Consider the following 22,471-nt stretch of genomic DNA (forward strand, 5'->3'; position numbering starts at 1 on the left):
TGGCCCACCAGCCTGCATTTTGTGAGACGAATGGCAATACCAAAGCATGTCCGTGTCTCCCCTAGACATCGGAATGGGTGTGCAGAATGTGCCTTTTTTTGGAAAAAATAGAAGAATGCCTAGAGAGTTGCCTTTTCTTTTGGACTTAGGAGAAAAAAAAACACAACAACAAAATAAGCCAGAGAAAAACAAGCACAGAGCGAGCCAGCCAGGAGTCGAACCTAGAATCTTCTGATCCGTAGTCAGATGCGTTATCCATTGCGCCACTGGCCCACCAAAAGTAAAGACCCCCGATTGTTACAGACTTGTTGGTTTTCGATGTGACGGTGGCAAGCATTGATGTCTGCTCATTCTCACCTTGTTATCAGGAGAACAGACTACCAGCCCTCCAGCCCTCCAGCCCTCCAGCCCTCCAGCCCTCCAGCCCACCAGCCCTCCAGCCCACCATCCCTCCCTGGTGGTCTAGTGGTTAGGATTCGGCGCTCTCACCGCCGCGGCCCGGGTTCGATTCCCGGTCAGGGAAAGCTCTTTGGCCTTCCAATTGTGGACTGTGAATTCAAGCTCTGCTGACAGCTGAGAGAAAGCCAGCTCCAAGCCAAAACATTGGTGGGAACATGAAAAAAACACCTCCTTCGAGCCGGAGTTGAACCAGCGACCTAAGGATGGCCAACACTCCAATTTGCTGGATTTTTGAGGAGGGAAGCAAAAAGGAGCATGCATTCCCATACCGGGAGTTGAACCCGGGCCGCCTGGGTGAAAACCAGGAATCCTAACCGCTAGACCATATGGGATCTGGACACTTTTAACTGGCCATGGGCTTCTGGCGCACTTTCCATACATGTGGTCAGCGTGGGCGCAGGACCTTGTAGTGGCCTGTTGCTTTAGTTCTGTGACTGTAACAATGTGATAATAATTTGGCAAAACAAGAATTATCCAAAAGGACGGTTTTCTGAATTATATAGTGTTGTATGCATTCAGGGAATCAGTTTTTTCACTCAACCCGGGGGTTCAGTGTATTTGGGCAGATTCCTGTGATTGCAGAATTGATTCCTCAAACTGGTAATTAAGCTCTTGTCCAAGTGAAAATACTCGTGTCATCCATTTGAAAACACACACGGCAACCTTTATCTAGAGGAAAAACTGGAGTCAACCCCTGGCTGCGTACGAGAAAACCAGGAATCCTAACTGCTAGACCATATGGGAACTGGCCAGCTTTAACTGGCCACAAGCTTGTGGGCCACTTTCCATAAATGTGGCCAGTGTGGGCGCAGGGTTTTGTAGTGGCCTGTTGCTTTTGGTGTGTGACTGTAACAATGTGATAATAATTTGGCAATACAAGAATCATCCGAAGGGACGGTTTACTGAAATATATAGTGTTGCATGCATTCAAGGGACATGTTTGTTGACTCACACATGGTTCAGTTTTTTGGCCAGAATCCTGTGATTGCTGAATTTATACCTCGAACTGGTAATTAAGGTCTTGTCCAGGTGAAAATACTTGTGTCATGCATCTGAAAACACACATGGCAACCGTTATCTAGAGGAAAAACTGCCTATCGTCGGTCTGTCAAGGTACAAAACTGACATGTTGTGAGGTTAATAATGAAAGTGAGACCAATTTTTAATATGCTGATTATTCGCTCGTTCAGTTTAATGCAGATTACAAATTATTCTCAATGTCCAGGTGGCAATTAGTGATAAGGCTTCAAAATGGCAAGCCTGTGACATCAAAACCACATGGCATTGCACCCTTCAAAGTAGTAAAGCGGTTACAGAGTAGCGATGAAATTGTTCATTCTAGAATCAACTGGCCCACCAGCCAGCATTTTGTGAGATGAATGGCAATACCAAAGCATGTCCGTGTCTCCCCTAGACATCGGAATGGGTGTGCAGAATGTGCCTTTTTTTGGAAAAAATAGAAGAATGCCTAGAGAGTTGCCTTTTCTTTTGGACTTTGGAGAAAAAAACACAACAACAAAATAAGCCGGAGAAAAACAAGCACAGAGCGAGCCAGCCAGGAGTCGAACCTAGAATCTTCTGATCCGTAGTCAGACGCGTTATCCATTGCGCCACTGGCCCACCATTAGTAAAGACCCCGATTGTTACAGACTTGTTGGTTTTCGATGTGACGGTGGCAAGCATTGATGTCTGCTCATTCTCACCTTGTTATCAGGAGAACAGACTACCAGCCCTCCAGCCCACCAGCCCACCAGCCCACCAGCCCACGAGCCCTCCAGCCCTCCTGCCCACCAGCCCACCAGCCCACGAGCCCTCCAGCCCACCATCCATCCCTGGTGGTCTAGTGGTTAGGATTCGGCGCTCTCACCGCCGCGGCCCGGGTTCGATTCCCGGTCAGGGAAAGCTCTTTTGCCTTCCAATTGTGGACTGCGAATTCAAGCTCTGCTGACAGCTGTGAGAAAGCCAGCTCCAAGCCAAAACATTGGTGGGAACATGAAAAAAACACCTCCTTCGAGCCGGAGTTGAACCAGCGACCTAAGGATGGCCAACACTCCAACCTACAGTCCTCCGCTCTACCAGCTGAGCTATCGAAGGGGCTAAGGGCTAGTCAGAACCTCGACATATCAGGGTTCTGTAGCTCTACTGCTGGCCAAAAAGTCACTTCTGGTGCAGGAAGATTTGCTGGATCAGAACCTCGACATATCAGGGTTCTGTAGCTCTACTGCTGGCCAAAAAGTCACTTCTGGTGCAGGAAGATTTGCTGGATTTTTGAGGAGGGAAGCAAAAAGGAGCATGCATTCCCATACCGGGAGTTGAAGCCGGGCCGCCTGGGTGAAAACCAAGAATCCTAACCGCTAGACCATATGGGATTTGGACACTTTAAACTGGCCATGGGCTTCTGGCGCACTTTCCATACATGTGGTCAGCGTGGGCGCAGGACCTTGTAGTGGCCTGTTGCTTTAGTTCTGTGACTGTAACAATGTGATAATAATTTGGCAAAACAAGAATTATGCAAAAGGACGGTTTTCTGAATTATATAGTGTTGTATGCATTCAGGGAATCTGTTTTTTCACTCAACCCGGGGGTTCAGTGTATTTGGGCAGATTCCTGTGATTGCAGAATTGATTCCTCAAACTGGTAATTAAGCTCTTGTCCAAGTGAAAATACTCGTGTCATCCATTTGAAAACACACACGGCAACCTTTATCTAGAGGAAAAACTGGAGTCAACCCCTGGCTGCGTACAAGAAAACCAGGAATCCTAACTGCTAGACCATATGGGAACTGGCCAGCTTTAACTGGCCACAAGCTTGTGGGCCACTTTCCATAAATGTGGCCAGTGTGGGCGCAGGGTTTTGTAGTGGCCTGTTGCTTTTGGTGTGTGACTGTAACAATGTGATAATAATTTGGCAATACAAGAATCATCCGAAGAGACGGTTTACTGAAATATATAGTGTTGCATGCATTCAAGGGACATGTTTGTTGACTCACACATGGTTCAGTTTTTTGGCCAGAATCCTGTGATTGCTGAATTTATACCTCGAACTGGTAATTAAGGTCTTGTCCAGGTGAAAATACTTGTGTCATGCATCTGAAAACACACATGGCAACCGTTATCTAGAGGAAAAACTGCCTATCGTCGGTCTGTCAAGGTACAAAACTGACATGTTGTGAGGTTAATAATGAAAGTGAGACCAATTTTTAATATGCTGATTATTCGCTCGTTCAGTTTAATGCAGATTACAAATTATTCTCAATGTCCAGGTGGCAATTAGTGATAAGGCTTCAAAATGGCAAGCCTGTGACATCAAAACCACATGGCATTGCACCCTTCAAAGTAGTAAAGCGGTTACAGAGTAGCGATGAAATTGTTCATTCTAGAATCAACTGGCCCACCAGCCTGCATTTTGTGAGACGAATGGCAATACCAAAGCATGTCCGTGTCTCCCCTAGACATCGGAATGGGTGTGCAGAATGTGCCTTTTTTTGGAAAAAATAGAAGAATGCCTAGAGAGTTGCCTTTTCTTTTGGACTTTGGAGAAAAAAAACACAACAACAAAATAAGCCGGAGAAAAACAAGCACAGAGCGAGCCAGCCAGGAGTCGAACCTAGAATCTTCTGATCCGTAGTCAGATGCGTTATCCATTGCGCCACTGGCCCACCAAAAGTAAAGACCCCCGATTGTTACAAACTTGTTGGTTTTCGATGTGACGGTGGCAAGCATTGATGTCTGCTCATTCTCACCTTGTTATCAGGAGAACAGACTACCAGCCCTCCAGCCCTCCAGCCCACCAGCCCACGAGCCCACCATCCCTCCCTGGTGGTCTAGTGGTTAGGATTCGGCGCTCTCACCGCCGCGGCCCGGGTTCGATTCCCGGTCAGGGAAAGCTCTTTTGCCTTCCAATTGTGGACTGCGAATTCAAGCTCTGCTGACAGCTGTGAGAAAGCCAGCTCCAAGCCAAAACATTGGTGGGAACATGAAAAAAACACCTCCTTCGAGCCGGAGTTGAACCAGCGACCTAAGGATGGCCAACACTCCAACCTACAGTCCTCCGCTCTACCAGCTGAGCTATCGAAGGGGCTAAGGGCTAGTCAGAACCTCGACATATCAGGGTTCTGTAGCTCTACTGCTGGCCAAAAAGTCACTTCTGGTGCAGGAAGATTTGCTGGATTTTTGAGGAGGGAAGCAAAAAGGAGCATGCATTCCCATACCGGGAGTTGAACCCGGGCCGCCTGGGTGAAAACCAGGAATCCTAACCGCTAGACCATATGGGATCTGGACACTTTAAACTGGCCATGGGCTTCTGGCGCACTTTCCATACATGTGGTCAGCGTGGGCGCAGGACCTTGTAGTGGCCTGTTGCTTTAGTTCTGTGACTGTAACAATGTGATAATAATTTGGCAAAACAAGAATTATCCAAAAGGACGGTTTTCTGAATTATATAGTGTTGTATGCATTCAGGGAATCTGTTTTTTCACTCAACCCGGGGGTTCAGTGTATTTGGGCAGATTCCTGTGATTGCAGAATTGATTCCTCAAACTGGTAATTAAGCTCTTGTCCAAGTGAAAATACTCGTGTCATCCATTTGAAAACACACACGGCAACCTTTATCTAGAGGAAAAACTGGAGTCAACCCCTGGCTGCGTACGAGAAAACCAGGAATCCTAACTGCTAGACCATATGGGAACTGGCCAGCTTTAACTGGCCACAAGCTTGTGGGCCACTTTCCATAAATGTGGCCAGTGTGGGCGCAGGGTTTTGTAGTGGCCTGTTGCTTTTGGTGTGTGACTGTAACAATGTGATAATAATTTGGCAATACAAGAATCATCCGAAGGGACAGTTTACTGAAATATATAGTGTTGCATGCATTCAAGGGACATGTTTGTTGACTCACACATGGTTCAGTTTTTTGGCCAGAATCCTGTGATTGCTGAATTTATACCTCGAACTGGTAATTAAGGTCTTGTCCAGGTGAAAATACTTGTGTCATGCATCTGAAAACACACATGGCAACCGTTATCTAGAGGAAAAACTGCCTATCGTCGGTCTGTCAAGGTACAAAACTGACATGTTGTGAGGTTAATAATGAAAGTGAGACCAATTTTTAATATGCTGATTATTCGCTCGTTCAGTTTAATGCAGATTACAAATTATTCTCAATGTCCAGGTGGCAATTAGTGATAAGGCTTCAAAATGGCAAGCCTGTGACATCAAAACCACATGGCATTGCACCCTTCAAAGTAGTAAAGCGGTTACAGAGTAGCGATGAAATTGTTCATTCTAGAATCAACTGGCCCACCAGCCTGCATTTTGTGAGACGAATGGCAATACCAAACGCATGTCCGTGTCTCCCCTAGACATCGGAATGGGTGTGCAGAATGTGCCTTTTTTTGGAAAAAATAGAAGAATGCCTAGAGAGTTGCCTTTTCTTTTGGACTGTGGAGAAAAAAAAACACAACAACAAAATAAGCCGGAGAAAAACAAGCACAGAGCGAGCCAGCCAGGAGTCGAACCTAGAATCTTCTGATCCGTAGTCAGACGCGTTATCCATTGCGCCACTGGCCCACCAAAAGTAAAGACCACCGATTGTTACAGACTTGTTGGTTTTCGATGTGACGGTGGCAAGCATTGATGTCTGCTCATTCTCACCTTGTTATCAGGAGAACAGACTACCAGCCCTCCAGCCCTCCAGCCCTCCAGCCCACCAGCCCAGCAGCCCTCCAGCCCACCATCCCTCCCTGGTGGTCTAGTGGTTAGGATTCGGCGCTCTCACCGCCGCGGCCCGGGTTCGATTCCCGGTCAGGGAAAGCTCTTTTGCCTTCCAATTGTGGACTGCGAATTCAAGCTCTGCTGACAGCTGTGAGAAAGCCAGCTCCAAGCCAAAACATTGGTGGGAACATGAAAAAAACACCTCCTTCGAGCCGGAGTTGAACCAGCGACCTAAGGATGGCCAACACTCCAACCTACAGTCCTCCGCTCTACCAGCTGAGCTATCGAAGGGGCTAAGGGCTAGTCAGAACCTCGACATATCAGGGTTCTGTAGCTCTACTGCTGGCCAAAAAGTCACTTCTGGTGCAGGAAGATTTGCTGGATTTTTGAGGAGGGAAGCAAAAAGGAGCATGCATTCCCATACCGGGAGTTGAACCCGGGCCGCCTGGGTGAAAACCAGGAATCCTAACCGCTAGACCATATGGGATCTGGACACTTTAAACTGGCCATGGGCTTCTGGCGCACTTTCCATACATGTGGTCAGCGTGGGCGCAGGACCTTGTAGTGGCCTGTTGCTTTAGTTCTGTGACTGTAACAATGTGATAATAATTTGGCAAAACAAGAATTATCCAAAAGGACGGTTTTCTGAATTATATAGTGTTGTATGCATTCAGGGAATCTGTTTTTTCACTCAACCCGGGGGTTCAGTGTATTTGGGCAGATTCCTGTGATTGCAGAATTGATTCCTCAAACTGGTAATTAAGCTCTTGTCCAAGTGAAAATACTCGTGTCATCCATTTGAAAACACACACGGCAACCTTTATCTAGAGGAAAAACTGGAGTCAACCCCTGGCTGCGTACGAGAAAACCAGGAATCCTAACTGCTAGACCATATGGGAACTGGCCAGCTTTAACTGGCCACAAGCTTGTGGGCCACTTTCCATAAATGTGGCCAGTGTGGGCGCAGGGTTTTGTAGTGGCCTGTTGCTTTTGGTGTGTGACTGTAACAATGTGATAATAATTTGGCAATACAAGAATCATCCGAAGGGACGGTTTACTGAAATATATAGTGTTGCATGCATTCAAGGGACATGTTTGTTGACTCACACATGGTTCAGTTTTTTGGCCAGAATCCTGTGATTGCTGAATTTATACCTCGAACTGGTAATTAAGGTCTTGTCCAGGTGAAAATACTTGTGTCATGCATCTGAAAACACACATGGCAACCGTTATCTAGAGGAAAAACTGCCTATCGTCGGTCTGTCAAGGTACAAAACTGACATGTTGTGAGGTTAATAATGAAAGTGAGACCAATTTTTAATATGCTGATTATTCGCTCGTTCAGTTTAATGCAGATTACAAATTATTCTCAATGTCCAGGTGGCAATTAGTGATAAGGCTTCAAAATGGCAAGCCTGTGACATCAAAACCACATGGCATTGCACCCTTCAAAGTAGTAAAGCGGTTACAGAGTAGCGATGAAATTGTTCATTCTAGAATCAACTGGCCCACCAGCCTGCATTTTGTGAGACGAATGGCAATACCAAAGCATGTCCGTGTCTCCCCTAGACATCGGAATGGGTGTGCAGAATGTGCCTTTTTTTGGAAAAAATAGAAGAATGCCTAGAGAGTTGCCTTTTCTTTTGGACTGTGGAGAAAAAAAAACACAACAACAAAATAAGCCGGAGAAAAACAAGCACAGAGCGAGCCAGCCAGGAGTCGAACCTAGAATCTTCTGATCCGTAGTCAGACGCGTTATCCATTGCGCCACTGGCCCACCAAAAGTAAAGACCACCGATTGTTACAGACTTGTTGGTTTTCGATGTGACGGTGGCAAGCATTGATGTCTGCTCATTCTCACCTTGTTATCAGGAGAACAGACTACCAGCCCTCCAGCCCTCCAGCCCTCCAGCCCACCAGCCCAGCAGCCCACGAGCCCTCCAGCCCACCATCCCTCCCTGGTGGTCTAGTGGTTAGGATTCGGCGCTCTCACCGCCGCGGCCCGGGTTCGATTCCCGGTCAGGGAAAGCTCTTTTGCCTTCCAATTGTGGACTGCGAATTCAAGCTCTGCTGACAGCTGTGAGAAAGCCAGCTCCAAGCCAAAACATTGGTGGGAACATGAAAAAAACACCTCCTTCGAGCCGGAGTTGAACCAGCGACCTAAGGATGGCCAACACTCCAACCTACAGTCCTCCGCTCTACCAGCTGAGCTATCGAAGGGGCTAAGGGCTAGTCAGAACCTCGACATATCAGGGTTCTGTAGCTCTACTGCTGGCCAAAAAGTCACTTCTGGTGCAGGAAGATTTGCTGGATTTTTGAGGAGGGAAGCAAAAAGGAGCATGCATTCCCATACCGGGAGTTGAACCCGGGCCGCCTGGGTGAAAACCAGGAATCCTAACCGCTAGACCATATGGGATCTGGACACTTTAAACTGGCCATGGGCTTCTGGCGCACTTTCCATACATGTGGTCAGCGTGGGCGCAGGACCTTGTAGTGGCCTGTTGCTTTAGTTCTGTGACTGTAACAATGTGATAATAATTTGGCAAAACAAGAATTATGCAAAAGGACGGTTTTCTGAATTATATAGTGTTGTATGCATTCAGGGAATCTGTTTTTTCACTCAACCCGGGGGTTCAGTGTATTTGGGCAGATTCCTGTGATTGCAGAATTGATTCCTCAAACTGGTAATTAAGCACTTGTCCAAGTGAAAATACTCATGTCATCCATTTGAAAACACACACGGCAACCTTTATCTAGAGGAAAAACTGGAGTCAACCCCTGGCTGCGTACAAGAAAACCAGGAATCCTAACTGCTAGACCATATGGGAACTGGCCAGCTTTAACTGGCCACAAGCTTGTGGGCCACTTTCCATAAATGTGGCCAGTGTGGGCGCAGGGTTTTGTAGTGGCCTGTTGCTTTTGGTGTGTGACTGTAACAATGTGATAATAATTTGGCAATACAAGAATCATCCGAAGGGACGGTTTACTGAAATATATAGTGTTGCATGCATTCAAGGGACATGTTTGTTGACTCACACATGGTTCAGTTTTTTGGCCAGAATCCTGTGATTGCTGAATTTATACCTCGAACTGGTAATTAAGGTCTTGTCCAGGTGAAAATACTTGTGTCATGCATCTGAAAACACACATGGCAACCGTTATCTAGAGGAAAAACTGCCTATCGTCGGTCTGTCAAGGTACAAAACTGACATGTTGTGAGGTTAATAATGAAAGTGAGACCAATTTTTAATATGCTGATTATTCGCTCGTTCAGTTTAATGCAGATTACAAATTATTCTCAATGTCCAGGTGGCAATTAGTGATAAGGCTTCAAAATGGCAAGCCTGTGACATCAAAACCACATGGCATTGCACCCTTCAAAGTAGTAAAGCGGTTACAGAGTAGCGATGAAATTGTTCTTTCTAGAATCAACTGGCCCACCAGCCTGCATTTTGTGAGACGAATGGCAATACCAAAGCATGTCCGTGTCTCCCCTAGACATCGGAATGGGTGTGCAGAATGTGCCTTTTTTTTGGAAAAAATAGAAGAATGCCTAGAGAGTTGCCTTTTCTTTTGGACTTTGGAGAAAAAAAACACAACAACAAAATAAGCCGGAGAAAAACAAGCACAGAGCGAGCCAGCCAGGAGTCGAACCTAGAATCTTCTGATCCGTAGTCAGACGCGTTATCCATTGCTCCACTGGCCCACCATTAGTAAAGACCCCCGATTGTTACAGACTTGTTGGTTTTCGATGTGACGGTGGCAAGCATTGATGTCTGCTCATTCTCACCTTGTTATCAGGAGAACAGACTACCAGCCCTCCAGCCCACCAGCCCACCAGCCCACGAGCCCTCCAGCCCTCCTGCCCACCAGCCCACGAGCCCTCCAGCCCACCATCCATCCCTGGTGGTCTAGTGGTTAGGATTCGGCGCTCTCACCGCCGCGGCCCGGGTTCGATTCCCGGTCAGGGAAAGCTCTTTTGCCTTCCAATTGTGGACTGCGAATTCAAGCTCTGCTGACAGCTGTGAGAAAGCCAGCTCCAAGCCAAAACATTGGTGGGAACATGAAAAAAACACCTCCTTCGAGCCGGAGTTGAACCAGCGACCTAAGGATGGCCAACACTCCAACCTACAGTCCTCCGCTCTACCAGCTGAGCTATCGAAGGGGCTAAGGGCTAGTCAGAACCTCGACATATCAGGGTTCTGTAGCTCTACTGCTGGCCAAAAAGTCACTTCTGGTGCAGGAAGATTTGCTGGATCAGAACCTCGACATTTCAGGGTTCTGTAGCTCTACTGCTGGTCAAAAAGTCACTTCTGGTGCAGGAAGATTTGCTGGATTTTTGAGGAGGGAAGCACAAAGGAGCATGCATTCCCATACCGGGAGTTGACCCCGGGCCGCCTGGGTGAAAACCAGGAATCCTAACCGCTAGACCATATGGGATCTGGACACTTTAAACTGGCCATGGGCTTCTGGAGCACTTTCCATACATGTGGTCAGCGTGGGCGCAGGACCTTGTAGTGGCCTGTTGCTTTAGTTCTGTGACTGTAACAATGTGATAATAATTTGGCAAAACAAGAATTATGCAAAAGGACGGTTTTCTGAATTATATAGTGTTGAATGCATTCAGGGAATCTGTTTTTTCACTCAACCCGGGGGTTCAGTGTATTTGGGCAGATTCCTGTGATTGCAGAATTGATTCCTCAAACTGGTAATTAAGCTCTTGTCCAAGTGAAAATACTCGTGTCATCCATTTGAAAACACACACGGCAACCTTTATCTAGAGGAAAAACTGGAGTCAACCCCTGGCTGCGTACAAGAAAACCAGGAATCCTAACTGCTAGACCATATGGGAACTGGCCAGCTTTAACTGGCCACAAGCTTGTGGGCCACTTTCCATAAATGTGGCCAGTGTGGGCGCAGGGTTTTGTAGTGGCCTGTTGCTTTTGGTGTGTGACTGTAACAATGTGATAATAATTTGGCAATACAAGAATCATCCGAAGGGACGGTTTACTGAAATATATAGTGTTGCATGCATTCAAGGGACATGTTTGTTGACTCACACATGGTTCAGTTTTTTGGCCAGAATCCTGTGATTGCTGAATTTATACCTCGAACTGGTAATTAAGGTCTTGTCCAGGTGAAAATACTTGTGTCATGCATCTGAAAACACACATGGCAACCGTTATCTAGAGGAAAAACTGCCTATCGTCGGTCTGTCAAGGTACAAAACTGACATGTTGTGAGGTTAATAATGAAAGTGAGACCAATTTTTAATATGCTGATTATTCGCTCGTTCAGTTTAATGCAGATTACAAATTATTCTCAATGTCCAGGTGGCAATTAGTGATAAGGCTTCAAAATGGCAAGCCTGTGACATCAAAACCACATGGCATTGCACCCTTCAAAGTAGTAAAGCGGTTACAGAGTAGCGATGAAATTGTTCATTCTAGAATCAACTGGCCCACCAGCCTGCATTTTGTGAGACGAATGGCAATACCAAAGCATGTCCGTGTCTCCCCTAGACATCGGAATGGGTGTGCAGAATGTGCCTTTTTTTGGAAAAAATAGAAGAATGCCTAGAGAGTTGCCTTTTCTTTTGGACTTTGGAGAAAAAAAACACAACAACAAAATAAGCCGGAGAAAAACAAGCACAGAGCGAGCCAGCCAGGAGTCGAACCTAGAATCTTCTGATCCGTAGTCAGACGCGTTATCCATTGCGCCACTGGCCCACCAAAAGTAAAGACCCCCGATTGTTACAGACTTGTTGGTTTTCGATGTGACGGTGGCAAGCATTGATGTCTGCTCATTCTCACCTTGTTATCAGGAGAACAGACTACCAGCCCTCCAGCCCACCAGCCCACCAGCCCAGCAGCCCACGAGCCCACCATCCCTCCCTGGTGGTCTAGTGGTTAGGATTCGGCGCTCTCACCGCCGCGGCCCGGGTTCGATTCCCGGTCAGGGAAAGCTCTTTTGCCTTCCAATTGTGGACTGCGAATTCAAGCTCTGCTGACAGCTGTGAGAAAGCCAGCTCCAAGCCAAAACATTGGTGGGAACATGAAAAAAACACCTCCTTCGAGCCGGAGTTGAACCAGCGACCTAAGGATGGCCAACACTCCAACCTACAGTCCTCCGCTCTACCAGCTGAGCTATCGAAGGGGCTAAGGGCTAGTCAGAACCTCGACATATCAGGGTTCTGTAGCTCTACTGCTGGCCAAAAAGTCACTTCTGGTGCAGGAAGATTTGCTGGATTTTTGAGGAGGGAAGCAAAAAGGAGCACGCATTCCCATACCGGGAGTTGAACCCGGGCCGCCTGGGTGAAAACCAGGAATCCTAACCGCTAGACCATATGGGATCTGGACACTTTAAACTGGCCATGGCCTTCTGGCGCACTTTCCATACATGTGGTCAGCGTGGGCGCAGGACCTTGTAGTGGCCTGTTGCTTTAGTTCTGTGACTGTAACAATGTGATAATAATTTGGCAAAACAAGAATTATGCAAAAGGACGGTTTTCTGAATTATATAGTGTTGTATGCATTCAGGGAATCTGTTTTTTCACTCAACCCGGGGGTTCAGTGTATTTGGGCAGATTCCTGTGATTGCAGAATTGATTCCTCAAACTGGTAATTAAGCTCTTGTCCAAGTGAAAATACTCGTGTCATCCATTTGAAAACACACACGGCAACCTTTATCTAGAGGAAAAACTGGAGTCAACCTCTGGCTGCGTACAAGAAAACCAGGAATCCTAACTGCTAGACCATATGGGAACTGGCCAGCTTTAACTGGCCACAAGCTTGTGGGCCACTTTCCATAAATGTGGCCAGTGTGGGCGCAGGGTTTTGTAGTGGCCTGTTGCTTTTGGTGTGTGACTGTAACAATGTGATAATAATTTGGCAATACAAGAATCATCCGAAGGGACGGTTTACTGAAATATATAGTGTTGCATGCATTCAAGGGACATGTTTGTTGACTCACACATGGTTCAGTTTTTTGGCCAGAATCCTGTGATTGCTGAATTTATACCTCGAACTGGTAATTAAGGTCTTGTCCAGGTGAAAATACTTGTGTCATGCATCTGAAAACACACATGGCAACCGTTATCTAGAGGAAAAACTGCCTATCGTGGGTCTGTCAAGGTACAAAACTGACATGTTGTGAGGTTAATAATGAAAGTGAGACCAATTTTTAATATGCTGATTATTCGCTCGTTCAGTTTAATGCAGATTACAAATTATTCTCAATGTCCATGTGGCAATTAGTGATAAGGCTTCAAAATGGCAAGCCTGTGACATCAAAACCACATGGCATTGCACCCTTCAAAGTAGTAAAGCGGTTACAGAGTAGCGATGAAATTGTTCTTTCTAGAATCAACTGGCCCACCAGCCTGCATTTTGTGAGACGAATGGCAATACCAAAGCATGTCCGTGTCTCCCCTAGACATCGGAATGGGTGTGCAGAATGTGCCTTTTTTTGGAAAAATAGAAGAATGCCTAGAGAGTTGCCTTTTCTTTTGGACTTTGGAGAAAAAAAACACAACAACAAAATAAGCCGGAGAAAAACAAGCACAGAGCGAGCCAGCCAGGAGTCGAACCTAGAATCTTCTGATCCGTAGTCAGACGCGTTATCCATTGCGCCACTGGCCCACCATTAGTAAAGACCCCCGATTGTTACAGACTTGTTGGTTTTCGATGTGACGGTGGCAAGCATTGATGTCTGCTCATTCTCACCTTGTTATCAGGAGAACAGACTACCAGCCCTCCAGCCCAACAGCCCACCAGCCCACCAGCCCACGAGCCCTCCAGCCCTCCAGCCCTCCTGCCCACCAGCCCACGAGCCCTCCAGCCCACCATCCATCCCTGGTGGTCTAGTGGTTAGGATTCGGCGCTCTCACCGCCGCGGCCCGGGTTCGATTCCCGGTCAGGGAAAGCTCTTTTGCCTTCCAATTGTGGACTGCGAATTCAAGCTCTGCTGACAGCTGTGAGAAAGCCAGCTCCAAGCCAAAACATTGGTGGGAACATGAAAAAAACACCTCCTTCGAGCCGGAGTTGAACCAGCGACCTAAGGATGGCCAACACTCCAACCTACAGTCCTCCGCTCTACCAGCTGAGCTATCGAAGGGGCTAAGGGCTAGTCAGAACCTCGACATATCAGGGTTCTGTAGCTCTACTGCTGGCCAAAAAGTCACTTCTGGTGCAGGAAGATTTGCTGGATCAGAACCTCGACATTTCAGGGTTCTGTAGCTCTACTGCTGGCCAAAAAGTCACTTCTGGTGCAGGAAGATTTGCTGGATTTTTGAGGAGGGAAGCAAAAAGGAGCATGCATTCCCATACCGGGAGTTGAACCCGGGCCGCCTGGGTGAAAACCAGGAATCCTAACCGCTAGACCATATGGGATCTGGACACTTTAAACTGGCCATGGGCTTCTGGAGCACTTTCCATACATGTGGTCAGCGTGGGCGCAGGACCTTGTAGTGGCCTGTTGCTTTAGTTCTGTGACTGTAACAATGTGATAATAATTTGGCAAAACAAGAATTATGCAAAAGGACGGTTTTCTGAATTATATAGTGTTGATTGCATTCAGGGAATCTGTTTTTTCACTCAACCCGGGGGTTCAGTGTATTTGGGCAGATTCCTGTGATTGCAGAATTGATTCCTCAAACTGGTAATTAAGCTCTTGTCCAAGTGAAAATACTCGTGTCATCCATTTGAAAACACACACGGCAACCTTTATCTAGAGGAAAAACTGGAGTCAACCCCTGGCTGCGTACAAGAAAACCAGGAATCCTAACTGCTAGACCATATGGGAACTGGCCAGCTTTAACTGGCCACAAGCTTGTGGGCCACTTTCCATAAATGTGGCCAGTGTGGGCGCAGGGTTTTGTAGTGGCCTGTTGCTTTTGGTGTGTGACTGTAACAATGTGATAATAATTTGGCAATACAAGAATCATCCGAAGGGACGGTTTACTGAAATATATAGTGTTGCATGCATTCAAGGGACATGTTTGTTGACTCACACATGGTTCAGTTTTTTGGCCAGAATCCTGTGATTGCTGAATTTATACCTCGAACTGGTAATTAAGGTCTTGTCCAGGTGAAAATACTTGTGTCATGCATCTGAAAACACACATGGCAACCGTTATCTAGAGGAAAAACTGCCTATCGTCGGTCTGTCAAGGTACAAAACTGACATGTTGTGAGGTTAATAATGAAAGTGAGACCAATTTTTAATATGCTGATTATTCGCTCGTTCAGTTTAATGCAGATTACAAATTATTCTCAATGTCCAGGTGGCAATTAGTGATAAGGCTTCAAAATGGCAAGCCTGTGACATCAAAACCACATGGCATTGCACCCTTCAAAGTAGTAAAGCGGTTACAGAGTAGCGATGAAATTGTTCTTTCTAGAATCAACTGGCCCACCAGCCTGCATTTTGTGAGACGAATGGCAATACCAAAGCATGTCCGTGTCTCCCCTAGACATCGGAATGGGTGTGCAGAATGTGCCTTTTTTTGGAAAAAATAGAAGAATGCCTAGAGAGTTGCCTTTTCTTTTGGACTTTGGAGAAAAAAAACACAACAACAAAATAAGCCGGAGAAAAACAAGCACAGAGCGAGCCAGCCAGGAGCCGAACCTAGAATCTTCTGATCCGTAGTCAGACGCGTTATCCATTGCGCCACTGGCCCACCATTAGTAAAGACCCCCGATTATTACAGACTTGTTGGTTTTCGATGTGACGGTGGCAAGCATTGATGTCTGCTCATTCTCACCTTGTTATCAGGAGAACAGACTACCAGCCCTCCAGCCCACCAGCCCACCAGCCCACCAGCCCACGAGCCCTCCAGCCCTCCTGCCCACCAGCCCACGAGCCCTCCAGCCCACCATCCATCCCTGGTGGTCTAGTGGTTAGGATTCGGCGCTCTCACCGCCGCGGCCCGGGTTCGATTCCCGGTCAGGGAAAGCTCTTTTGCCTTCCAATTGTGGACTGCGAATTCAAGCTCTGCTGACAGCTGTGAGAAAGCCAGCTCCAAGCCAAAACATTGGTGGGAACATGAAAAAAACACCTCCTTCGAGCCGGAGTTGAACCAGCGACCTAAGGATGGCCAACACTCCAACCTACAGTCCTCCGCTCTACCAGCTGAGCTATCGAAGCGGCTAAGGGCTAGTCAGAACCTCGACATATCAGGGTTCTGTAGCTCTACTGCTGGCCAAAAAGTCACTTCTGGTGCAGGAAGATTTGCTGGATCAGAACCTCGACATTTCAGGGTTCTGTAGCTCTACTGCTGGCCAAAAAGTCACTTCTGGTGCAGGAAGATTTGCTGGATTTTTGAGGAGGGAAGCAAAAAGGAGCATGCATTCCCATACCGGGAGTTGAACCCGGGCCACTTGGGTGAAAACCAGGAATCCTAACCGCTAGACCATATGGGATCTGGACACTTTAAACTGGCCATGGGCTTCTGGAGCACTTTCCATACATGTGGTCAGCGTGGGCGCAGGACCTTGTAGTGGCCTGTTGCTTTAGTTCTGTGACTGTAACAATGTGATAATAATTTGGCAAAACAAGAATTATGCAAAAGGACGGTTTTCTGAATTATATAGTGTTGAATGCATTCAGGGAATCTGTTTTTTCACTCAACCCGGGGGTTCAGTGTATTTGGGCAGATTCCTGTGATTGCAGAATTGATTCCTCAAACTGGTAATTAAGCTCTTGTCCAAGTGAAAATACTCGTGTCATCCATTTGAAAACACACACGGCAACCTTTATCTAGAGGAAAAACTGGAGTCAACCCCTGGCTGCGTACGAGAAAACCAGGAATCCTAACTGCTAGACCATATGGGAACTGGCCAGCTTTAACTGGCCACAAGCTTGTGGGCCACTTTCCATAAATGTGGCCAGTGTGGGCGCAGGGTTTTGTAGTGGCCTGTTGCTTTTGGTGTGTGACTGTAACAATGTGATAATAATTTGGCAATACAAGAATCATCCGAAGGGACGGTTTACTGAAATATATAGTGTTGCATGCATTCAAGGGACATGTTTGTTGACTCACACATGGTTCAGTTTTTTGGCCAGAATCCTGTGATTGCTGAATTTATACCTCGAACTGGTAATTAAGGTCTTGTCCAGGTGAAAATACTTGTGTCATGCATCTGAAAACACACATGGCAACCGTTATCTAGAGGAAAAACTGCCTATCGTCGGTCTGTCAAGGTACAAAACTGACATGTTGTGAGGTTAATAATGAAAGTGAGACCAATTTTTAATCCGCAAAATTGCTGATTATTCGCTCGTTCAGTTTAATGCAGATTACAAATTATTCTCAATGTCCAGGTGGCAATTAGTGATAAGGCTTCAAAATGGCAAGCCTGTGACATCAAAACCACATGGCATTGCACCCTTCAAAGTAGTAAAGCGGTTACAGAGTAGCGATGAAATTGTTTTTTCTAGAATCAACTGGCCCACCAGCCTGCATTTTGTGAGACGAATGGCAATACCAAAGCATGTCCGTGTCTCCCCTAGACATCGGAATGGGTGTGCAGAAGGTGCCTTTTTTTGGAAAAAATAGAAGAATGCCTAGAGAGTTGCCTTTTCTTTTGGACTTTGGAGAAAAAAAACACAACAACAAAATAAGCCGGAGAAAAACAAGCACAGAGCGAGCCAGCCAGGAGTCGAACCTAGAATCTTCTGATCCGTAGTCAGACGCATTATCCATTGCGGCACTGGCCCACCATTAGTAAAGACCCCCGATTGTTACAGACTTGTTGGTTTTCGATGTGACGGTGGCAAGCATTGATGTCTGCTCATTCTCACCTTGTTATCAGGAGAACAGACTACCAGCCCTCCAGCCCACCAGCCCACCAGCCCACGAGCCCTCCAGCCCTCCTGCCCACCAGCCCACGAGCCCTCCAGCCCCCCATCCATCCCTGGTGGTCTAGTGGTTAGGATTCGGCGCTCTCACCGCCGCGGCCCGGGTTCGATTCCCGGTCAGGGAAAGCTCTTTTGCCTTCCAATTGTGGACTGCGAATTCAAGCTCTGCTGACAGCTGTGAGAAAGCCAGCTCCAAGCCAAAACATTGGTGGGAACATGAAAAAAACACCTCCTTCGAGCCGGAGTTGAACCAGCGACCTAAGGATGGCCAACACTCCAACCTACAGTCCTCCGCTCTACCAGCTGAGCTATCGAAGCGGCTAAGGGCTAGTCAGAACCTCGACATATCAGGGTTCTGTAGCTCTACTGCTGGCCAAAAAGTCACTTCTGGTGCAGGAAGATTTGCTGGATCAGAACCTCGACATATCAGGGTTCTGTAGCTCTACTGCTGGCCAAAAAGTCACTTCTGGTGCAGGAAGATTTGCTGGATTTTTGAGGAGGGAAGCAAAAAGGAGCATGCATTCCCATACCGGGAGTTGAACCCGGGCCGCCTGGGAGAAAACCAGGAATCCTAACCGCTAGACCATATGGGATTTGGACACTTTAAACTGGCCATGGGCTTCTGGCGCACTTTCCATACATGTGGTCAGCGTGGGCGAAGGACCTTGTAGTGGCCTGTTGCTTTAGTTCTGTGACTGTAACAATGTGATAATAATTTGGCAAAACAAGAATTATGCAAAAGGACGGTTTTCTGAATTATATAGTGTTGTATGCATTCAGGGAATCTGTTTTTTCACTCAACCCGGGTGTTCAGTGTATTTGGGCAGATTCCTGTGATTGCAGAATTGATTCCTCAAACTGGTAATTAAGCTCTTGTCCAAGTGAAAATACTCGTGTCATCCATTTGAAAACACACACGGCAACCTTTATCTAGAGGAAAAACTGGAGTCAACCCCTGGCTGCGTACAAGAAAACCAGGAATCCTAACTGCTAGACCATATGGGAACTGGCCAGCTTTAACTGGCCACAAGCTTGTGGGCCACTTTCCATAAATGTGGCCAGTGTGGGCGCAGGGTTTTGTAGTGGCCTGTTGCTTTTGGTGTGTGACTGTAACAATGTGATAATAATTTGGCAATACAAGAATCATCCGAAGGGACGGTTTACTGAAATATATAGTGTTGCATGCATTCAAGGGACATGTTTGTTGACTCACACATGGTTCAGTTTTTTGGCCAGAATCCTGTGATTGCTGAATTTATACCTCGAACTGGTAATTAAGGTCTTGTCCAGGTGAAAATACTTGTGTCATGCATCTGAAAACACACATGGCAACCGTTATCTAGAGGAAAAACTGCCTATCGTCGGTCTGTCAAGGTACAAAACTGACATGTTGTGAGGTTAATAATGAAAGTGAGACCAATTTTTAATATGCTGATTATTCGCTCGTTCAGTTTAATGCAGATTACAAATTATTCTCAATGTCCAGGTGGCAATTAGTGATAAGGCTTCAAAATGGCAAGCCTGTGACATCAAAACCACATGGCATTGCACCCTTCAAAGTAGTAAAGCGGTTACAGAGTAGCGATGAAATTGTTCTTTCTAGAATCAACTGGCCCACCAGCCTGCATTTTGTGAGACGAATGGCAATACCAAAGCATGTCCGTGTCTCCCCTAGACATCGGAATGGGTGTGCAGAATGTGCCTTTTTTTGGAAAAAATAGAAGAATGCCTAGAGAGTTGCCTTTTCTTTTGGACTTTGGAGAAAAAAAACACAACAACAAAATAAGCCGGAGAAAAACAAGCACAGAGCGAGCCAGCCAGGAGCCGAACCTAGAATCTTCTGATCCGTAGTCAGACGCGTTATCCATTGCGCCACTGGCCCACCATTAGTAAAGACCCCCGATTATTACAGACTTGTTGGTTTTCGATGTGACGGTGGCAAGCATTGATGTCTGCTCATTCTCACCTTGTTATCAGGAGAACAGACTACCAGCCCTCCAGCCCACCAGCCCACCAGCCCACCAGCCCACGAGCCCTCCAGCCCTCCTGCCCACCAGCCCACGAGCCCTCCAGCCCACGAGCCCTCCAGCCCACCATCCATCCCTGGTGGTCTAGTGGTTAGGATTCGGCGCTCTCACCGCCGCGGCCCGGGTTCGATTCCCGGTCAGGGAAAGCTCTTTTGCCTTCCAATTGTGGACTGCGAATTCAAGCTCTGCTGACAGCTGTGAGAAAGCCAGCTCCAAGCCAAAACATTGGTGGGAACATGAAAAAAACACCTCCTTCGAGCCGGAGTTGAACCAGCGACCTAAGGATGGCCAACACTCCAACCTACAGTCCTCCGCTCTACCAGCTGAGCTATCGAAGCGGCTAAGGGCTAGTCAGAACCTCGACATATCAGGGTTCTGTAGCTCTACTGCTGGCCAAAAAGTCACTTCTGGTGCAGGAAGATTTGCTGGATCAGAACCTCGACATTTCAGGGTTCTGTAGCTCTACTGCTGGCCAAAAAGTCACTTCTGGTGCAGGAAGATTTGCTGGATTTTTGAGGAGGGAAGCAAAAAGGAGCATGCATTCCCATACCGGGAGTTGAACCCGGGCCACTTGGGTGAAAACCAGGAATCCTAACCGCTAGACCATATGGGATCTGGACACTTTAAACTGGCCATGGGCTTCTGGCGCACTTTCCATACATGTGGTCAGCGTGGGCGCAGGACCTTGTAGTGGCCTGTTGCTTTAGTTCTGTGACTGTAACAATGTGATAATAATTTGGCAAAACAAGAATTATGCAAAAGGACGGTTTTCTGAATTATATAGTGTTGTATGCATTCAGGGAATCCGCTTTTTCACTCAACCCGGGGGTTCAGTGTATTTGGGCAGATTCCTGTGATTGCAGAATTGATTCCTCAAACTGGTAATTAAGCTCTTGTCCAAGTGAAAATACTCGTGTCATCCATTTGAAAACACACACGGCAACCTTTATCTAGAGGAAAAACTGGAGTCAACCCCTGGCTGCGTACAAGAAAACCAGGAATCCTAACTGCTAGACCATATGGGAACTGGCCAGCTTTAACTGGCCACAAGCTTGTGGGCCACTTTCCATAAATGTGGCCAGTGTGGGCGCAGGGTTTTGTAGTGGCCTGTTGCTTTTGGTGTGTGACTGTAACAATGTGATAATAATTTGGCAATACAAGAATCATCCGAAGGGACGGTTTACTGAAATATATAGTGTTGCATGCATTCAAGGGACATGTTTGTTGACTCACACATGGTTCAGTTTTTTGGCCAGAATCCTGTGATTGCTGAATTTATACCTCGAACTGGTAATTAAGGTCTTGTCCAGGTGAAAATACTTGTGTCATGCATCTGAAAACACACATGGCAACCGTTATCTAGAGGAAAAACTGCCTATCGTCGGTCTGTCAAGGTACAAAACTGACATGTTGTGAGGTTAATAATGAAAGTGAGACCAATTTTTAATATGCTGATTATTCGCTCGTTCAGTTTAATGCAGATTACAAATTATTCTCAATGTCCAGGTGGCAATTAGTGATAAGGCTTCAAAATGGCAAGCCTGTGACATCAAAACCACATGGCATTGCACCCTTCAAAGTAGTAAAGCGGTTACAGAGTAGCGATGAAATTGTTCATTCTAGAATCAACTGGCCCACCAGCCTGCATTTTGTGAGACGAATGGCAATACCAAAGCATGTCCGTGTCTCCCCTAGACATCGGAATGGGTGTGCAGAATGTGCCTTTTTTTGGAAAAAATAGAAGAATGCCTAGAGAGTTGCCTTTTCTTTTGGACTTTGGAGAAAAAAAACACAACAACAAAATAAGCCGGAGAAAAACAAGCACAGAGCGAGCCAGCCAGGAGTCGAACCTAGAATCTTCTGATCCGTAGTCAGACGCGTTATCCATTGCGCCACTGGCCCACCAAAAGTAAAGACCCCCGATTGTTACAGACTTGTTGGTTTTCGATGTGACGGTGGCAAGCATTGATGTCTGCTCATTCTCACCTTGTTATCAGGAGAACAGACTACCAGCCCTCCAGCCCTCCAGCCCTCCAGCCCACCAGCCCACCAGCCCAGCAGCCCACGAGCCCACGATCCCTCCCTGGTGGTCTATTGGTTAGGATTCGGCGCTCTCACCGCCGCGGCCCGGGTTCGATTCCCGGTCAGGGAAAGCTCTTTTGCCTTCCAATTGTGGACTGCGAATTCAAGCTCTGCTGACAGCTGTGAGAAAGCCAGCTCCAAGCCAAAACATTGGTGGGAACATGAAAAAAACACCTCCTTCGAGCCGGAGTTGAACCAGCGACCTAAGGATGGCCAACACTCCAACCTACAGTCCTCCGCTCTACCAGCTGAGCTATCGAAGGGGCTAAGGGCTAGTCAGAACCTCGACATATCAGGGTTCTGTAGCTCTACTGCTGGCCAAAAAGTCACTTCTGG

At 46.9% G+C, this 22,471-nt stretch overlaps 20 non-coding genes across 20 annotated transcripts; all 20 read right to left on the reverse strand.

Annotated features, from left to right (window-relative positions):
- Positions 1 to 719: 719 nt before the first annotated feature.
- On the reverse strand, positions 720 to 791 carry trnae-uuc (transfer RNA glutamic acid (anticodon UUC)). Its single transcript has one exon. It is a non-coding gene; the product is annotated as a tRNA-Glu (tRNA).
- Positions 792 to 2,006: 1,215 nt separating this feature from the next.
- trnar-acg (transfer RNA arginine (anticodon ACG)) lies at positions 2,007 to 2,079 on the reverse strand. The gene has a single exon. It is a non-coding gene; the product is annotated as a tRNA-Arg (tRNA).
- A 386-nt stretch (positions 2,080 to 2,465) lies between these two features.
- On the reverse strand, positions 2,466 to 2,553 carry trnay-gua (transfer RNA tyrosine (anticodon GUA)). The gene is given in 2 exon segments: positions 2,466 to 2,501; positions 2,517 to 2,553. It is a non-coding gene; the product is annotated as a tRNA-Tyr (tRNA).
- A 1,895-nt stretch (positions 2,554 to 4,448) lies between these two features.
- Positions 4,449 to 4,536, reverse strand: trnay-gua (transfer RNA tyrosine (anticodon GUA)). Its single transcript is given in 2 exon segments — positions 4,449 to 4,484; positions 4,500 to 4,536. It is a non-coding gene; the product is annotated as a tRNA-Tyr (tRNA).
- Positions 4,537 to 4,660: 124 nt separating this feature from the next.
- trnae-uuc (transfer RNA glutamic acid (anticodon UUC)) lies at positions 4,661 to 4,732 on the reverse strand. Its single transcript has one exon. It is a non-coding gene; the product is annotated as a tRNA-Glu (tRNA).
- A 1,218-nt stretch (positions 4,733 to 5,950) lies between these two features.
- trnar-acg (transfer RNA arginine (anticodon ACG)) lies at positions 5,951 to 6,023 on the reverse strand. The gene has a single exon. It is a non-coding gene; the product is annotated as a tRNA-Arg (tRNA).
- Positions 6,024 to 6,370: 347 nt separating this feature from the next.
- trnay-gua (transfer RNA tyrosine (anticodon GUA)) lies at positions 6,371 to 6,458 on the reverse strand. Its single transcript is given in 2 exon segments — positions 6,371 to 6,406; positions 6,422 to 6,458. It is a non-coding gene; the product is annotated as a tRNA-Tyr (tRNA).
- Positions 6,459 to 6,582: 124 nt separating this feature from the next.
- Positions 6,583 to 6,654, reverse strand: trnae-uuc (transfer RNA glutamic acid (anticodon UUC)). Its single transcript has one exon. It is a non-coding gene; the product is annotated as a tRNA-Glu (tRNA).
- A 1,217-nt stretch (positions 6,655 to 7,871) lies between these two features.
- Positions 7,872 to 7,944, reverse strand: trnar-acg (transfer RNA arginine (anticodon ACG)). Its single transcript has one exon. It is a non-coding gene; the product is annotated as a tRNA-Arg (tRNA).
- Positions 7,945 to 8,299: 355 nt separating this feature from the next.
- trnay-gua (transfer RNA tyrosine (anticodon GUA)) lies at positions 8,300 to 8,387 on the reverse strand. Its single transcript is given in 2 exon segments — positions 8,300 to 8,335; positions 8,351 to 8,387. It is a non-coding gene; the product is annotated as a tRNA-Tyr (tRNA).
- Positions 8,388 to 8,511: 124 nt separating this feature from the next.
- Positions 8,512 to 8,583, reverse strand: trnae-uuc (transfer RNA glutamic acid (anticodon UUC)). Its single transcript has one exon. It is a non-coding gene; the product is annotated as a tRNA-Glu (tRNA).
- A 1,661-nt stretch (positions 8,584 to 10,244) lies between these two features.
- trnay-gua (transfer RNA tyrosine (anticodon GUA)) lies at positions 10,245 to 10,332 on the reverse strand. Its single transcript is given in 2 exon segments — positions 10,245 to 10,280; positions 10,296 to 10,332. It is a non-coding gene; the product is annotated as a tRNA-Tyr (tRNA).
- A 1,491-nt stretch (positions 10,333 to 11,823) lies between these two features.
- trnar-acg (transfer RNA arginine (anticodon ACG)) lies at positions 11,824 to 11,896 on the reverse strand. The gene has a single exon. It is a non-coding gene; the product is annotated as a tRNA-Arg (tRNA).
- A 339-nt stretch (positions 11,897 to 12,235) lies between these two features.
- Positions 12,236 to 12,323, reverse strand: trnay-gua (transfer RNA tyrosine (anticodon GUA)). Its single transcript is given in 2 exon segments — positions 12,236 to 12,271; positions 12,287 to 12,323. It is a non-coding gene; the product is annotated as a tRNA-Tyr (tRNA).
- A 124-nt stretch (positions 12,324 to 12,447) lies between these two features.
- Positions 12,448 to 12,519, reverse strand: trnae-uuc (transfer RNA glutamic acid (anticodon UUC)). The gene has a single exon. It is a non-coding gene; the product is annotated as a tRNA-Glu (tRNA).
- Positions 12,520 to 13,734: 1,215 nt separating this feature from the next.
- trnar-acg (transfer RNA arginine (anticodon ACG)) lies at positions 13,735 to 13,807 on the reverse strand. Its single transcript has one exon. It is a non-coding gene; the product is annotated as a tRNA-Arg (tRNA).
- Positions 13,808 to 14,194: 387 nt separating this feature from the next.
- Positions 14,195 to 14,282, reverse strand: trnay-gua (transfer RNA tyrosine (anticodon GUA)). The gene is given in 2 exon segments: positions 14,195 to 14,230; positions 14,246 to 14,282. It is a non-coding gene; the product is annotated as a tRNA-Tyr (tRNA).
- Positions 14,283 to 14,485: 203 nt separating this feature from the next.
- trnae-uuc (transfer RNA glutamic acid (anticodon UUC)) lies at positions 14,486 to 14,557 on the reverse strand. The gene has a single exon. It is a non-coding gene; the product is annotated as a tRNA-Glu (tRNA).
- Positions 14,558 to 21,882: 7,325 nt separating this feature from the next.
- On the reverse strand, positions 21,883 to 21,955 carry trnar-acg (transfer RNA arginine (anticodon ACG)). The gene has a single exon. It is a non-coding gene; the product is annotated as a tRNA-Arg (tRNA).
- A 355-nt stretch (positions 21,956 to 22,310) lies between these two features.
- On the reverse strand, positions 22,311 to 22,398 carry trnay-gua (transfer RNA tyrosine (anticodon GUA)). The gene is given in 2 exon segments: positions 22,311 to 22,346; positions 22,362 to 22,398. It is a non-coding gene; the product is annotated as a tRNA-Tyr (tRNA).
- Between the last annotated feature and the right edge of the window lie 73 nt (positions 22,399 to 22,471).

This window comes from Carassius gibelio, chromosome A11, assembly GCF_023724105.1.
Source record: "Carassius gibelio isolate Cgi1373 ecotype wild population from Czech Republic chromosome A11, carGib1.2-hapl.c, whole genome shotgun sequence".
NCBI classification, from domain to species: domain Eukaryota; kingdom Metazoa; phylum Chordata; class Actinopteri; order Cypriniformes; family Cyprinidae; genus Carassius; species Carassius gibelio.